Genomic DNA, 17,051 nt, shown 5'->3' with positions numbered 1-17,051 from the left:
ATTTATTACTAAAATTAATTTCACCTGTCTCTTTCTATACTTTTAATGTGGTTACTGGGAAATTATTTTTAAATTTTTATTTATTTTTGTTTTAGAGACTGAGTCTCACTCTGTTGCTCAGGCTGGAGTGCAGTGGCACAATTCTTGCTCACTGCAGTCTCAAACGCCTGGGCTCAAGTGATCCTCCTGCCTTAGCCTCCCAAGTAGGTGGGACTATGGGAGTGAACCACCACAGCTGGCTAATTTTCTAATTTTATAAATTTTTTTGTAGAGATGGGAGACTCACTATGTTGCTCAGGCTGGTCTCAAACTCTTGAACTCCACCTCCCAAAATGTTGGGATTACAGGTGTGAGCCACAGTGCCCAGCCTGGACATTTCTGAATGACATGTGTGCTGGTCTCCCAGCCTTCTATTTGCCTCTCTTGGTTTAAACCATTCTGCACACCGTAGTCAGATGATCCTGTGAAATGTCAGTCGAATCATATAAGTTGCCACAGACACTGAATTAAGCAAATATTGAACCACTGCTTCTGGGGGAACAACCTAGGTTCCTGTGAGCCTGTGGACACAACATTTTTGTCAACCAATCAATACATAACCTTGTTTTCTGGGTGTTTGTGTTTAAAGGCAACTTAGTTAATATATATTGTTGATTCAGGGCAATTGAACTCAGTTGCCTGCACCAAGCTAACTGAGCACAGCTGTTCTCTTTGTAACGCACATCACCACCTTCTCGCACTTAGGAACGCTGGACAGCACTTCTGCACAACACTGAGGGACATTTTAAACGGCAGAATCACCAACAAAAAGCGTAAAAATGAGAAAAAGATGACACTAAATAGACCAAAAAGGAGACCTGTAGGCAGCGCTGCCCTGTCATTTTTAGAGACAGGGTCTCGCTCTGTTGCCCAGGCTGGAGTGCAGTGGCACAATCCCAGCTCACAGCAGCCCTGACCTGCTGGGTTGAAGTGATTCTCCCACCTCAGCCTCCAGAGTGGCTGGGACGGAAGGCGAGTGCCACCATGCCAGGCCAGTGTTGCCTTATTTGACCTCGGCGGAGAATGTGCAGGATCGTTATGTCCACGAATGAATGAGAAAGCACCACAAGTATTGATTTTGGGATTAGAAATAAATGTTAGTGAGTAGGCAAATTTGCAAACACAAAACCCGTAAATAATGAAGATTGATTGTAACTCTACTGCTTAAAACTCTTCGAGGACTTTAAATTCCACTTGCAATAGAATCCAAACTCCAGCCAGGTACGGTGGCTTATGCCTGTAGTCCCAGCTACTCGGGAGGCTGAGGCGGGAGGACTGCTGGAGCTTAGGAGTTCACAGTCATAGTGAGTTATGATCATGCCACTGTACTCCAGCCTGGGTGTCAGATCAAGATCCCATCTCAAAAAAAGAAAGAAGAATCCAGAGTTTTGTTTTCTTTTGAGACAGTCTTGCTCTGTTTCCCAGGCTGGAGCCAAGTGGTGTGATCTTGGCTCACTGCAACTTCTGCCTCCTAGGTTCAAGCAATTCTCCTGCCTCAGCCTCCCAAGTAGCTGGGATTACAGGCACGTGGGCCCGGCTAATTTTTGTATTTTTAATAGAGACGGGGTTTCACCGTGTTGGCGAGGCTGGTCTCGAACTCCTGACCTCAAGTGATCCGCCTGCCTTGGCCTCCCAAAGTGCTGGGATTACAGGCGTGCGCCACCATGCCTGGCCAGAGTTCTTAAAATGACCTACAAATCTCAACATGATTTGGATCTAGCCTGCCCCACTGACATCCTCACCTTGCTGACTCTCTCACCCAAGGCAATCTCTCCTTCTGGAATGCCCTTCCAGAACAGAATGTCTTTTCAATTTCATGCGTCTGCCTCAGCATCACCTTTTCTGAGAGGCCTTTTCTAACCTCCCTGTCTAGAGGCCCCACCCTGTAACTCTCTTAGGGAATCCCTTCCTCTCCTTCACAGTCCTGGGCATTTTGTGGTTTCCTTGTATACTGTCTGTAAGAAAGGAAGTGCCTGAGCAAGTAGCCACCCAGTGGGTTCATCTTCCTGGCTGCCCAGATAAAGCCAACGTATCAAGACAGGGGAACTGCAACAGAGAGAGTTAGTTTAATCCACACAGAGCTTCCTGAATGGGAGACCAAAGTTTTATTACTGAAATCAGTCTCTCTGAAAATTCAGAGCCTAGAGTTTTTAAAGGGTAATTTGGCAGATAAGCTGCCAAGGAGCAGGGAGTGCTGATTGGTGGGGTGGGAGATGAAATCACAGGGTGTTGAAGGATGCAAGAACTGGTTGAGTCAGATTATAGGTCTGGGTGGCCTTGGCTGGTGCATCAGAATGCAGGGTCAGAAAAATACCTAAGAGTACCAATCTTAGGTTTTACAATAGTGATATTACACCTAGGATCAACTGGGGAGTTTTAGAATCTTGTGGCCTCTGGGTGCATGACTCCTAAACCATAATTTCTTTCTTTCTTTTCTTTTTTATTTTTTTGAGATGGAGTCTGTCGCTCAGGCTGGAGTGCAGAGGCATAATCTCAGCTCACTGCTACCTCCGTCTCCTGGATTCAAGCAATTCTTGGGCTTCAGTCTCCCTAGTCGTTGGGATTACAGGTGCGTGCCACCATACCCAGCTAATTTTTTTTTTTTGAGATGGAGTCTCACGCTGTTGCCCAGGCTGGAGTGCAGTGGCGCGATCTCGGCTCACTGCAAGCTCCGCCTCCCGGGTTCCCGCCATTCTCCTGCCTCAGCCTCCTGAGTAGCTGGGACTACAGGCGCCCGCCACCGCGCCCGGCTAATTTTTTGTATTTTTAGTAGAGACGGGGTTTCACTGTGGTCTCGATCTCCTGACCTTGTGATCCGCCCGCCTCGGCCTCCCAAAGTGCTGGGATTACAGGCTTGAGCCACCGCGCCCGGCCTAATTTTTGTATTTTTAAATAGAGACAGGGTTTTACCATGTTGGCCAGGCTGGTCTCCAACTCCTGACCTCAAGTGATTCACCTGTGTCAGCCTTCCAAAGTGCTGGGATTACAGGTGTGAGCCACTGAGCTGGGCCCTAAACCATAATTTCTAACTTTGTAGCTAATGTTAGTCTTACAAAGGAAACCTGGTTCTCAGGCAAGAAGGGGGTTTGTTTTGGGAAAGGGCTGTTACTTTGTTTCAATATTAAACTATAAACTAAGTTGCTCCCAAAGTTAGTTCCGCCTATGCCTAGGAATGTACAACGACAACCTGGAGGTTAGAAGCAAAATGGAGTGGGTTAGCTCAGCTCTCTTTCACTGTCATAATTTTACGTTGTAATTTTTGCAAAGACAGTTTCAAGTGCAGAGACAGTGACTGTGTGGTTCAAGGTTTTATGTAATGCACCTCCCAAACTCAATAAATATTAGTCGCATAAAGGAAAAACATGCAGCCCTGGAGGAAGATGCCCTGTTGCTGGCATGGGTGAAGAAGAGGCACTCACAGGGAGGGTTCTTTCCCTGTTCGCCAGCCTCGTATACACTGGGCAAACAGGCCCCGAACATCCCACGTGCTCAGCCCCTGCTCCACGCCAAATCGCCTTCCCTCCCACTGACGTAACCACGGCGCATCACGTGCCTCCCGAGACCCCGCCCCCCGCCGTGACGCCCAGGGCCTCGGCCCTGGTCCAAAGTCTACCCGCCTCCTTGTGACAGAAGTGCGACCGCCAGCTGCCGAGGCGTTCGGTCCTGCCGCTGCCCCAGGGCTGCGGGGACGGTGAGTCGCCGGGACGCATTCGGAGACGGCTTCACGGGGGAGCCCTCCTCCCCGGGGTAACGGTCTGGGCGCCGAGCCCCTCAGGTCGGGGCGTGACCTCGGATTGTGGCGACCCCTCCCCGTCCCAGCCCGTGGCGCCTGCGCGGTGCATGCTGGGCACCGTAGTCCCTAGTATCAGAGCGCGCTGGGGGTCGACCGGGCGGACTACAAGTCCTAGAAGCCTCTGGGCGGTGGGGCTAGGCCGGGGGGGGGGGGGGGGGTTCATTGTGCGCGCAAAGCCCCGCGGGGCTGAGGGTCTTGTACTCTCCCGGCTCCTGTCGGGACTCAGGCACCTTTCAGCGTTCGGCCGGCTTCGGGCACCGGGCTTCTGGAGGTAAAGCAGGGCCGGCGGTTGGGGCGCGGCATGGCGGGGCCCGTCCTCTCCTCGGGGCGCTGCCGAGACCTAGCGCGGCCTTGGGGGTGTCGAAGACGCTGCGGTGGCTGGGCCGGGCGGGCGCCCTGCTATGTGCCGCGGGGTTGTGCGCCTGGAATGGCAGCCTGCTCGCCCGCACGGTTTTCTGTCAGAGAAGGTTGTGGAAATTGCCATCTCCGTCTTGCAGTGCGAGACGCGGAGAAGAGGGGCGGGAGTTGTTTTCTCAAGGAAAGGGGGTCGGGGAGGAGCCCCGTGGCGGAGCCAGCCCCTGCCGAGCCCAGCGGGTGACCTTGGCCGTCCCGGAGCCCAGCAGCGTCCTGCACCCGCGCCGGGCTTGCCGACGTGTGGAGTCGGGATGTGGCGCTCGGCCGCGCATCTCTGGCGGAGATGGCGACGGCCTGGCCTGGGTTTGGGCTAGGAGTCGCGCCTTCGAGGACCTTGGCTTAGCGAGTTCCTGGGGGGCTTCTCAACAGGTGTTAGGTGAGATGGGGCGAGCGGCTGTGAGTTCCTGCAAAGGTGGGTTCAAGATCTTCTGCGTCAGAACCACCGGGGGCTCTTGGGAAACGGGCAGATTCCTGGGCCCCACCCCAGGTGTTGCGATTCTGTAGTTCCGGCGCGCGGCCCGGGAATCTGCATTTAGTAAGCTCCGCAGATCATTCCCGGGCGCAGCTGGGGCTGAGAACCTGTCCCAGTGAGGAGGATGGCGGGCCCGGGACGGGGACGTTCCGTAGCGTTTCTCCCAGTTTCTTCTGTATTCTGGAGCCTGATGCTGGGCAGGGCGGTGCCTGGGCAGGTGACTGCTCTCCTGGGTTCTTTGCTGCTTCCCTTGGGGCGGATCTAGGTAGAACTGGGTGGAGGGAGGCGTGCCAGTTCTGCCTTGCCTTCTGCCCTTAATCGGAAAGGTTATGCCCAGTCATTTGCCAGTGTCAGAAGACTCTCCCTGTACACATTCATTTATGAAAACCGTGAAACATATAAAAGTTGTGAACACCCACAGACCACCCCCTAGAATGTAAGAATTAACATTTTATTGTATTTCATCACATATCCGTCCACCCAGTAGTCCCTCTTGTTTTTTGTGTCAAAGTAAGTTGCAGATATCAGTGCCTTTCCCTCCCAAATAAGCATGCATATCATTAATTAGAGTCTTAGAATTGTTTATTGGGTTTGACTTCTTTATCTTCCGAATGGTTTTTACCTTAATGGAAGCCCTGGGTATTTAGAAACCCTTCTCTCACCCTTGAGAATTTGAAGGAGTTTGGAGGTTTTCCGCAGGATGGGAGGACCAGGGAAGAGCTTTACAGGTTCTCTTACAAGGATTCATTTATTTATTTAAAGCCAGGGTCTTGTTCTGTGGCCCAGGCTTGAGTGCAGCGGTGCTGTCACATTCACTGCATCCTGGAACTCCTGGGCTCCAGCGATCCTCCTGAGTACCTGGAACTACAGGCATGTGCCACCATGCCCGACTAATTTTTTATTTTTTTGTAGAGATGGCGTGTCATTATTTTTCCCAGCTGGTCTCTAACTCCTGGGCTCAGGTGATCCTCTCGCCTCACCCTCCCAAAGTGCTGGGATTACAGGCAGGAGCTACCGTGCCAGACTTCTTACAAAGATTTAAGAGCAGCTAGCCATGGTTCTAGAATCACCATAAGAGCAGAACATTGACTGTGTGATGTAAAGTAATACTTCAGGGAACAAAATTGTTTTGAGAAGTAGCTAACGGAATGCGTCCCAAAGGCCAGCTTGCCCCAGCAGATCACGTTGGCAGTAATTGAAGCTAGTCATCAGCTTGCAGCTCTGTGTCGGCTCCTTACACTGTAAGCTTGTCCACGTTGAACCTACCAGTTCAGTGTGTGTTTTCTAAGCTCTAGGAGAACTGGGCTGTGTAGTGCAATTGAGCTCATGGTGTTGATGGACTGGAGGCCATGGCTTTGAGACCCTTGGGCCCAGGTACTTTGTTCCTTAGCCACAAACGCCAGCCCTTAACCCTACTCAGCTGCCTGAGTGGGAGAGAAAAGAGACGCACTGTGCAAATTTGTCTCCACTTTGAGGAATGTGGTTCCAAGGGCAAGGACATGTTTTTACTCATAGAGGACATGGAAATGTGGCGGTTAAAGTTGTGGCATTTTATAGCATGTCACTGTCCTGTAGGTGGAGGAAGTGCTGGTGAGAAGGTGGCAGGCAGGGAGAGCTCTGCAGAGGACCTTGGTGCTCCATGGGGAGGATGGAGAGAGTGAGCCAGGCTGGCACTGGTGACAGGAGGTTCCCTTTCCCCCACGAGGGGACTTGGAAATAGATTACTCAAAATGGAAATGTGCTCCTTTCTAGGATCCCACAAAAAATTTGTTTCTGTCTCTGCCTAGTCAGGAGTCTCCCAGCCACAGTCTCTGTGGGAGGTGGTAGAGGCTTCCTTGCAACACAGTGCAGCAGAGGTGGGGGTGCCTAGGGCCTGTGCCAGAACCTCCCCATGCCCAGAGGGCTGTCCACTCTGGGAGACACTGATTTGGCAGCTCCTGTGGGCCTGATGGCCCCGGTCACCACTTCTCCTACTCTTTGAGTCATCAGGTAGTGGTCTGGTGACAGTGGTGGTGTCCTGGGACCAGGGCTGCCTGGATGTGGAGACTTCTCCGTCACATTGAAGCTGTGTGACAGACAGGCCTTGCTCGCCGCATCTGTGATAGGTGAAGAGCAGCACCCAGGCCACAGGAAGGCCTGCATCTGCTGTTAGTGCTGAAGAAATGAAGGTCCCCTGATGGCAGACAAAGCAAAACCAATACAAAGACTGCAGTGCAGGGTGACAGGGTCCAGCAGCATTCTGATTCTTCCCTTGAAAGTAGTTGTGATGCATTTTTGGTAATACTGTATCATTTTTCCAGAAAACATTTCTTGTTACCTTTTCAGTGCTCCTGATTTGTGGGTGAGACCTGGCTTGGTCTGTACATTGATCTAATACCATCGATTCTTACTGCAAGGAGGTGTAACGGGGTTCAGTGAACACTGGGGGTCTTCCTGAGATGTAATTGTTCAATCAGTGCTAATTAAGTCTCAATTTAGATCTAGTCCCAGTGTCTGGGTATTTCCCCCAAGAAGGAAAAGAGAACAAGGCAGGTGGAAGTAGGTACAGAAGGGTGCGAGAGTTGCCTTGGGAGGGTTTAGGGAGAATTCCAACCCATATTACTTCAGGAAGAAAGTGAGCTTGGTTGTCGCAATTCTGATTAACATGCAGGCCGGGTGCCGTGGCTCACGCCTGTAATCCCAATACTTTGGGAGGCCAATGGGGGTGGATCACCTGAGGTTGGGAGTTTGAGACCAGCCTGACCAACATGGAGAACCCCTGTCTCTCCTAAAAATACAAAATTAGCCGGGCATGGTGGTGCATGCCTGTAATCCCAGCTACTCTGGAGGCTGAGGCAGGAGAATCACTTGAACCTGGTAGGTGGAGGTTACAGTGAGCCGAGATTGCGCCACTGTACTCCAGCCTGGGTGACAGAGTAAGACTCTATCTGAAAAAACCAAACAAAACCCAAAAAAACCCAAAACAAAACATGCAAACAGCAGCCTCACAGGCTGGGGAAGCAGGAGGAAATGGGGTTCTTTGCAGAGTACGGCCCTGTGAACATGCTTTGTTCTCACCTGTCAGCCAGGGAGGTGGCAGCACTGCAGGACTTGGCCAGCTGAGGCACCAGCCAGAGTGTCTAAGTGACTTGCCCATGGTTGCCAAATAATGGCAGAGAAGGGCCCACGGCTGGCCCTGAAACAGCAGGGGTGGCGCGAGAGCAGCTGCGGGAGACGTGGGCTCTCCCAGCCCCATTGTGATCATTGCGTCACGAAGTTGACTAGAATTCAAGAAATGGTGGTTTTTCCTGCCTCGATTTTTGGCTGTGAACATAAGTACTTGCCTGAGGAGGCAGTAGAGTCCATTTCGGCTGCGGCTGTGTTTTTGCCCTGGGCAGTGGCCTTTGGGTTAAGAATGGCACAGGAGGGGTTGGGTGCAGTGGCTCATGCCTGTAATGCCAGCACTTTGTGAGGCCGAGGTGGGTGGATCATTTGAGGTCAGGAGTTCGAGACCAGCCTGGCCAACATGGTGAAACCCTGTCTCTATTTAAAAATACAAAAATTAGCTGGGTATGGTGGCACGCATCTGTAATCCCAGCTACTCAGGAGACTGAGACAGGAGAATTGCTTGAACCCGGGAGTTGGGGGTTGTAGTGAGCCAAGATCGCACCACTGGACTTCAGCCTGGGTGACAGAGTGAGAGACTGTCTCAAAACAAACAAAAAAGAATGGCACAGGAGGTCCACTTAGGTTAACCCCAAACCTCTGCACTCATTTCTTCAACACACATGGACCAGGTGCCAAGCAGAGCCCAACGATACAAGTGGGAGAGTCCCAGGATTCTTGAGGGGAGATAAGACAAGGGACGGAGAATCCCCTGGCAGGGAAATCCTCAGGAAGGCCCACGTTTACGGGGAAGTGGGGTGTGGGCGTGTTTGGAGGCCAGGGAAAGAGTACAGGGGTGGGCTTGGGAAGGGTGGGGGCATGAGATCGTTTGGAGTAGTGTGAGTTATGATCCGGTGGGGTCATGATAGATCTGGGATATGGTCCAAGTCCAGACTCTTCCCTGTCACCCTTAACTGTTAGATGAGATAGTGGATCTGAGGGCCTTTGAACCATGGAGTTAGTAGGACTTGCTGACTGGTCATGGTTTAAGGGGACGAGAAAGGTCTGGAGCGCCTCTCAGCTATCCAGCTTGGCAATGGGAGTGAAGTGAACAGAAGGGTCCGCTGGCTGGAGAGCAGAGTTCCTGCCTGGAGCAGCAGCCAAGCTGTGGCCCATCCACCCACTCACCCATGTTTCACAGGCTGCCTGGTGCCCTGGAGAAACTGGCCCCAAGCCCTGACCCTGCCCTCCAGGAGCTATGGGTCTGACTGGAAGATGGCCCTGATCACAACTTTCTCATTCTGCATGTTATGAATGACTCTCTTGACCTAGACCTAGAACTCCCTGGCCACCTCCCTGCAGAGCTTTGAAGCCCCTGACAGGCCTCCCCTTTTCTCTGCTGGAGCACCTGCTGTCACAGAGGCAACAACTTCTGCTAGGCTTGCCCCTGTATTTTTTATATGTTCTTCTCAAGTGTCACTTGTCTTGCCAGGTAGATCTGCAGCTCCCTGAGGGCAGGGACAACAAGGTGAGTGACCTCCATGGAGGGTCTGATGAGTCTTTTAAAACAGGTAGTTACTTAAACAAAAGAGAGAAAGGAACTTGGATGGTGATGGCTCTGCTGAGTGAAACGGCTTCATCCTTGAACCTGAAGAGTCCTGCCCTGTTCAGGGGTGAAGGCCTCAAGTGAGCACTTCTCAGGTCTCGGATTCCCCAGGCATTCTGTGTCACCTGACCTCAGGCCTTAGTTTCTGTCCCCAGCATGGTCAAGCTCAGGTTCTGTGGTGTGTGTTTAGCTGCTTTGCAGGGAGAGTGGCCACACCATGACACGTTTCTCTGTGGCCCCAGTAAAACTGGCCAAAAAGGAACTCTACCTGCTGAAGGTGGTGGCCAAGTGCTCTCCGGGTCCTTAGCTCTAGGAGCCACCTACTTGATGTCAGAACTTTGAAGGACTGGATTAGCATCGCAGGTGAGCAAAGAAAATGGAGAATTGCGGGGCAACATGATTTCCCAAGCTCTCTGCAAGCCTCTCGGCTTATCAGGTAAAAGTGGGCATCCTGCTGTGGCCAGAGGACCTGGCCCACCCATCCTCCAACACAAGGAGTGTTCCCTGCTCAGTGGAACTGTCCCTGGTGAGAACTGCAGCCCTGCGGCAACCCCTTCCTTGATCTTCCTTCCTCCACGCCACGTTTTGTTCTGTGCCGGGCCCGCTGTTTTAGTTCTGTATTTTATGCCCTCCGGTCAACCCCCCACTAAAGGTGCATGCCGTTAAGACAGACGTTGATCTGCCATCTTCAGTGCCTAGGAAATGCCTCACAGATAGTGTGTGGTCCATGCTTATTGGTTGAATAAAATGATGTACCATGCCTGCATTTCAGCCGTCTCATCTTCCTAAGAGCCAAGATGCAGGGACCATGGTCTGCATGTGCTCTGTCATTCCCTGAGTGTTGGGGGTGCTGTTTTGCATGCAGGGTTGAATTCTTCAGTACGCATTTAGTGGGTTCGGTTCTACAGTCAACTAGCAGAGCAAAGACCTCATTAGTCAAACTGTCCTCTAAAGTCCTTGAATTGCCTATTAGCTCAGAGGCACTCCCACTGCCAGAGGCCCGAAGGGGCCTCAGCCCTGAGGAAATAGCAAGTTCTGTGTCCCATTTCCCTCCTCAGGGAAAGCAGGGGACTGGGCAGCGCCACTTCAGCTTTTTGTCCTGGGTACCGTGAAATCTGTGTAAACAGAACGCATGTGGTGGAATTCCATATGAGCTACAGCGTGTGAAGCACTTAATCGGTAGTGTGAGATCCCACTCAAGTGTATTTTGAAAACCGTTTTTGGAGAATATGTGAGAAAAGAAAGAGGGCTGACAGTGATGTGGAAGGAGAAAGAGTCAGGACAGCCGAGGTCCTGTCTTGGCTGTCATCTCCAGGCACCTGGGGCAGCCACTTCTCTCCTCGGAGAGCGCTCCCTAGTCTGTGCCACTGCTTGCTCTCCCACCGTCCTCTCCAGCACTTCACAGGGCACCTGTCTTCCGTGGGTGCTTAGTAAACATTTAAGACAGAAATGAATGGCAGCTTAGACTTGGACTCAGTCATCTCTGATGGCCTTTCAACCTCCAAAAGGTGGTCTCTGGCCAGGCGCAGTCACTCACGCCTAGGATCCTAGCACTTTGGGAGGCCAAGGCAGAAGGATCACTTGAGGCCAGGAGCTTGAGACTGTGGCGAACATGGCGAAACCCCATCTCTAAAAATACAAATAAAAAGACTAGGTGCGGTGATTCACACCTGTAATCCCAGCACTTTGGGAGGCCGAGGCAGGTGGATCAGGAGGTCAGGAGATCGAGACCATCCTGGCTAACACGGTGAAACCCTGTCTCTACTAAAAATACAAAAAACTAGCTGGGCGTGGAGGCTGAGGCACGAGAATTGCATGAACCTGGGAGGTGGAGGTTGCAATGAGCCAAGATTACTCCACTGCACTCCAACCTGGTCTCTGATGTCTGAGTCATAGAGAAATATATACATGGCCAAGCAGATGGCAACCCCAATCATGACGTGAGCTCCTGTTTTCCCAAGCTTCCAGAATAAGTCTTCTGTCCCAGCCAGCATGAGTGAACTCAGGGCCAGATGTGACTTCAAGTTACAGGAACAGGCAAAAACTGCAATTACTTTTGTACCAACCTCATAAACTTCTATATACTATTTTATTTCTCTTCTCTTCTCTTTTCTTTCTGGCAGAGTCTTAATCTGTTGCCCAGGTGGAGTTCAGTGGCACAATCATAGTTCACTGCAGCTTTGAACTCCTGGTCTCAAGCGATCCTCCTGCCTTGACCTCCCAAAGTGCTGAGATATTTGTGTGTGTGTGTGTGTGTGTGTGTGATGTAGTCTTGCTCTGTCGTCCTGGCTGGAGTACAGTGGTGGGATCTTTGCTTATTGCAAACTCCACCTCCTGGGTTCACACCATTCTCCTGCCTCAGCCTCCTGAGTAGCTGGGACTACAGGTGCCCGCCACCACGCCCAGCTAATTTTTTTGTATTTTTAGTAGAGACAGGGTTTCACCATGTTGGCCAGGATGGTTTTGATCTCCTGACCTCATGATCCGCCCACCTTGGCCTCCCAAAGTGCTGGGATTATAGGCGTGAGGCACTGTGCCTGGCCTTTTGTTTTGTTTTGTTTTTTGAGACGGAGTATCACTCTGTCACCCAGGCTGGAATGTACTGGCGCCATCTCAGCTCACCACAACCTCCGCCTCCTGGGTTCAAGCGATTCTCCTGCCTCAGCCTCCCGAGTAGCTGGGATTACAGGCGTGAGCCACCGCATCCAGCCTATATACTATTTCATATAATGCAGTGTAAACTACTAATTCAGTTTGTTTTTCACACCCAGCCAGTATGAGTGAATTCTTAGGGTCAGATGCCAACTAAGAGTGATAGGAACTTAGTTAAATTTCCATACGCAAAATATACTGTTGCACTAATGTAGTATAAAATACAAATTAGATTCCCACTCTCAGTTCCTAGAGCACCTTCTTCACCCAGCAGAACTGTCTACAAAATAATTGAAAGAATTCCCTGTAACATGAGAGACCTAAATGTTGCAGGGATGAGCCACTCTCCTCACTGTTCTGAGGGAAAATTGCTGGAAGGGGAGCTCTTGTGTATAGGTATGTATGGTGACTGATACATTTGAAGGAAGAAAGCCTAGAGGTTTGCTTTTCTACATCCCACCCCGACCCACGGAATAGGGGGACTCAGGCAAGGCCTGGCTGCAGGCAGAGCCCAGCTCCCTGGCTAAGGAGGGCCACGAGACATTTGTGTCTGAATTAAGACTCTTCCACCTGGGTGACTGTGAGTGGCCACATGTCTTGACTGCACTTACCTGCTTGGTGCTTTTTTGTAGATTGCAATGATGTGTCTTGATCTCGCCCAATAGACAGCTGGTTGAACAGAGTCAACCCAAGACTGTCCATTTTGTGTCTGCCCGATACAGGCAGACGGAAGAATTTTGTTTAAGGGCTCCATTTTGAGCGCTTAAGTGATGGTTCTTTAGGTTCATGCTGTTTCTAAAATTAGCCTTGTAGTTACCAAGCCCTGCCTGTGGGACAGGTGCAGATGACTTGTTTATTCACTTGTGGTTGTGCTGTGTCTGTTTTTTTCCTTTTGCTCTGCATTTCCTCTCCTGTCTGTGCTTCCTTCATTTTCTCTGCCAGGACATGCAGGAACAAGCTCTTGAGCAGCGATCTGCCTGGGAGGCAGTTCAGAGTCCCAACGAGATCACTGGACCCGTTGGGAGGCCAGGACTGTGTCCTCAGCATGGGCTCCATCACTCCTGTTTTCATTTTGCATCCAGTGAGGACTTTCTTACCCGCCCTCCTTGGTCAGGTGACCTCCCGCTGGGTCTCCTGGCAGGGTCTCCTAGGCTAGCAGGACCTTGAGGTCATTACATTCCAACTTTACAGATCTAAACTTTCCGTTTGCCTGGAGTACCGGGAGGTGATCTGGCAGAACTGACTCATTTGACCAAACTCATGGGAGACCTACGTAAAGGCCAGAAGGGGCTGACTTCAGAGAGGAGGCTACTAGCCAGTCCAGGCCTCTGGCTTGCTCTACAGTGCATTTTCTGCTGTATGTGAAACTAGATTATGTAGTCTGAGGTGTGTTTCTGGATTGAGGAGGAGTATACTTTTTTTTTTGAGATGGAGTTTCGCTCTTGTCGCCCAGGCTGGAGTGCAATGATGCGATCTCGGCTCACTGCAACCTCTGTCTCCTGGGTTCAAGTAATTCTCTTGCCTCAGCCTCCCAAGTAACTGGGATTACAGGCATGCACCACCACACCTGGCTAATTTTTATATTTTTAGTAGAGATGGGGTTTCACCACGTTGGCCAGGCTGGTCTCGAACTCCTGACCTCAGGTGATCTGCCTGCCTCAGCCTCCCAAAGTGCTAGGATTACAGGTGTGAGCCACTGTGACCATCCTTTTTTTTTTTTTTTTTTTGGGACAGGGTTCCCCACTGTCGTCCATGCTAGAGTGCAGCAGTGCAGTCATGGCTCACTGCAGCCTCCACCTCCTGGGCTTGAGTGTTCCTCCCTCTTCAGCCCCACCAAGTAGCTGGGATTATAGGCGTGAGCCACTGTGTCTGACTTATAATGAGCATTTTGAGGAAGGAATCATGTAAGGGTGCTACCCACCATTAAAAAACTAGAAACTACACATCAATAGAAAGTTTCTGTATGTGTACGTACATATAAACAAATCCCCTAAACTCTTACTGCCTAGAAAAACTGTTAATATGTGGTATGGCTGAGTGCAGTGGCTCATGCCTATAATCCCAGCTCTTAGAGAGGCAGAGGCGGGAGGATAGCTTGAGCTTAGGAGTTCAAGACCTGCCTGGGCAATATAGTGAGACCCTGTTCTCCACAAAAAGGAAAAAACAAAGAAAAAAAATATGTATGTAAATACATCTAAAGAAGAATCACACTGTGCTACTGCTTTTTTTTTCATTCACTGCTATATCAAAACCATTTGTCTATGTCAATAAAAATCTATATCATTGGCCAGGTGCGGTGGCTCATGCTTGTAATCCCAGCACTTTGGGAGGCCAAGGTGGGTGAAATCACCTGAGGTCAGGAGTTTGACACCAACTTGGCCAACATGGTGAAACCCCATCTCTACTAAAATACAAAAATTAGCCAGGCGTGGTGGCGGGTGCCTGTAATCCTTGTTACTCGGGAGGCTGAGGCAGGAGAATTGCTTGAACCTGAGAAGCGGAGATCACAGTGAGCCAAGACTGCACCATTGCATTCCAACCTGGGCAATAAGAGCGAGACTCCATCTCAAAAAACAAAAACAAAAAAAACTATATCGCCGGGCGCGGTGGCTCAAGCCTGTAATCCCAGCACTTTGGGAGGCCGAGACGGGTGGATCACGAGGTCAGGAGATCGAGACCATCCTGGGTAACACGGTGAAACCCCGTCTGTACTAAAAAATACAAAAAACTAGCCGGGCGAGGTGGCAGACGCCTGTAGTCCCAGCTACTCGGGAGGCTGAGCCAGGAGAATGGCGTGAACCCAGGAGGCGGAGCTTGCAGTGAGCTGAGATCTGGCCACTGCACTCCAGCCTGGGCGACAGAGCGAGACTCCGTCTCAAAAAAAAAAAAAAAAAAAAAGAAACTATATCATTTTTTAGGGGCTGAATACAGTTACATTATATAGATAATCACATGCATGTAACTAGTTCCATTTTCTTGAACATCAAGACAGTGGTGCACATAAACATCTTTGCCTGTGAATTTGTGTTCACACGTCCATTTACCTCTAGAACGAATACCCTGATGTGGAATTGAGTCAATAAGAGTGTACAGGTAGCAAGGCTGTCCAGAAAAGTTGTACCGATCCACTATGTTGTGGCCCCGTGCTGTGGACGGAGTGTCAAGTGAGAAGTGGTTTGCCAGGAGGTTTGACTAAAATTCAGCATGATATAAATTGCACAGTAATTGTCGTCATCATAGTTCCTAGAGGCCTTACTACTTTTAGGTTTAGAACCATTCTTCGAGTCTGACTGACTTTGCTTTTGCTTAAGAGCAACAGTGTCGGCCGGGCGTGGTGGCTCAAGCCTGTAATCCCAGCACTTTGGGAGGCCGAGACGGGCGGATCAGGAGGTCAGGAGATCGAGACCATCCTGGCTAACACGGTGAAACCCCATCTCTACTAAAAAAACAAAAAACTAGCCGGGCGAGGTGGCGGGCGCCTGTAGTCCCAGCTACTCGGGAGGCTGAGGCAGGAGAATGGCGTAAACCCGGGAGGCGGAGCTTGCAGTGAGCTGAGATCCGGCCACTGCACTCCAGCCCGGGGACAGAGCCAGACTCCATCTCAAAAAAAAAAAAAAAAAAACAGAGCAAGAGTGTCACTGGGCGCGGTGGCTCATGCCTGTAATCCCAGCACTTTGGGAGGCCGACGCAGGTGGATCACAAGGTCAGGAGATCGAGACCAACCTGGCTAACACGGAAACCCCATCTGTACTAAAAATACAAAGAATTAGCTGGGCGTGGTGGCGGGCGCCTGTAGTCCCAGCTATTCAGGAGGCTAAGGCAGGAGAATGGCGCGAACCCGGGAGGCGGAGCTTGCAGTGAGCTGAGATCTGGCCACTGCACTCTAGCCTGGGCGACAGTGCGAGACTCCATCTAAAAAAAAAAAGAAATGGCCGGGCGCGGTGGCTCAAGCCTGTAATCCCAGCACTTTGGGAGGCTGAGACGGGCGGATCACGAGGTCAGGAGATCGAGACCATCCTGGCTAACACGGTGAAACCCCGACTCTACTAAAAAATACAAAAAACTAGCCGGGCGAGGTGGCGGGCGCCTGTAGTCCCAGCTACTCGGGAGGCTGAGGCAGGAGAATGGCGGGAACCCGGGAGGCGGAGCTTGCAGTGAGCTGAGATCCGGCCACAGCACTCCAGCCTGGGCGACAGAGCGAGACTCCGCCTAAAAAAAAAAAAAAAAAAAAAAAGAAAGCAACAGTGTCTTCTTTTTTCTTGTGTACTTCCTCTCTCAGGCTTGTGTGGCAGGCCCTGAGTGGTGTGCCCTTCACCCATGGCCTCTCCCGTGCGTCATCACAACTCTTGATAAGAGGCTGCTCCTGCTGCCATATCACAGATGGAAAAAAAATCTGAGACTGGAGAGTCAGGTGGTAGGGCAGGGTAGTAGGCGTGGGGTCTGATGCCTGTGCCCCACTTGGTGCAAGATTCTGCCCCTGTAGCTCTGCTTGTGACAAAGGGCTCATGCTTCTGTTGGAGGGCACAGTGGTGTTTGGGGCCATGTGGTTGGGCTGATGTCTTTTTTGTCTTTTTTATTTTATTTATTTTATTTTTTTTTTTTTTAATTTATCTTTTTTTTTTTTTTTGAGACAGAGTCTCGCTCTGTCGCCCAGGCTGGAGTGCAGTGGCCGGATCTCAGCTCACTGCAAGCTCCGCCTCCCGGGTTTACGCCATTCTCCTGCCTCAGCCTCCCGAGTAGCTGGGACTACAGGCGCCCGCCACCTCGCCCGGCTAGTTTTTTGTATTTTTAGTAAAGATGGGGTTTCACCATGTTAGCCAGGATGGTCTCGATCTCCTGACCTTGTGATCTGCCTGTCTCGGCCTCCCAAAGTGCTGGGATTACAGGCTTGAGCCACCGCGCCCGGCCTATTTATCTCTTTTTTTTTTTTTTGAGACGGAGTCTCGCTCTGTTGCCCAGGCTGGAGTGCAGTGGTGCAATCTTGGCTCCCT

At 51.0% G+C, this 17,051-nt stretch overlaps 1 protein-coding gene across 4 annotated transcripts in view; it reads left to right on the top strand.

Moving 5' to 3' along the window:
* The first annotated feature begins 3,615 nt into the window (after positions 1-3,615).
* CDIP1 (cell death inducing p53 target 1) overlaps positions 3,616-17,051 on the top strand; it is a 29,339-nt gene continuing 15,903 nt past the window's right edge. Inside the window, exons 1-2 of one of the 4 annotated variants that reach the window (XM_074028754.1) lie at positions 3,901-4,103; positions 4,616-4,658. The gene's annotated coding sequence lies outside the window, so the exon portion shown is untranslated. Of the gene's footprint in view, positions 4,104-4,615; positions 4,659-17,051 lie in introns of all 4 variants that reach the window. The other 3 variants (XM_005591129.4, XM_074028755.1, XM_005591128.5) reach the window with 3 other exon arrangements.

Source organism: Macaca fascicularis, chromosome 20 (genome assembly GCF_037993035.2).
Source record: "Macaca fascicularis isolate 582-1 chromosome 20, T2T-MFA8v1.1".
In the NCBI taxonomy this organism is placed as follows: domain Eukaryota; kingdom Metazoa; phylum Chordata; class Mammalia; order Primates; family Cercopithecidae; genus Macaca; species Macaca fascicularis.
This window is presented reverse-complemented; position numbering and strand designations above follow the sequence as displayed.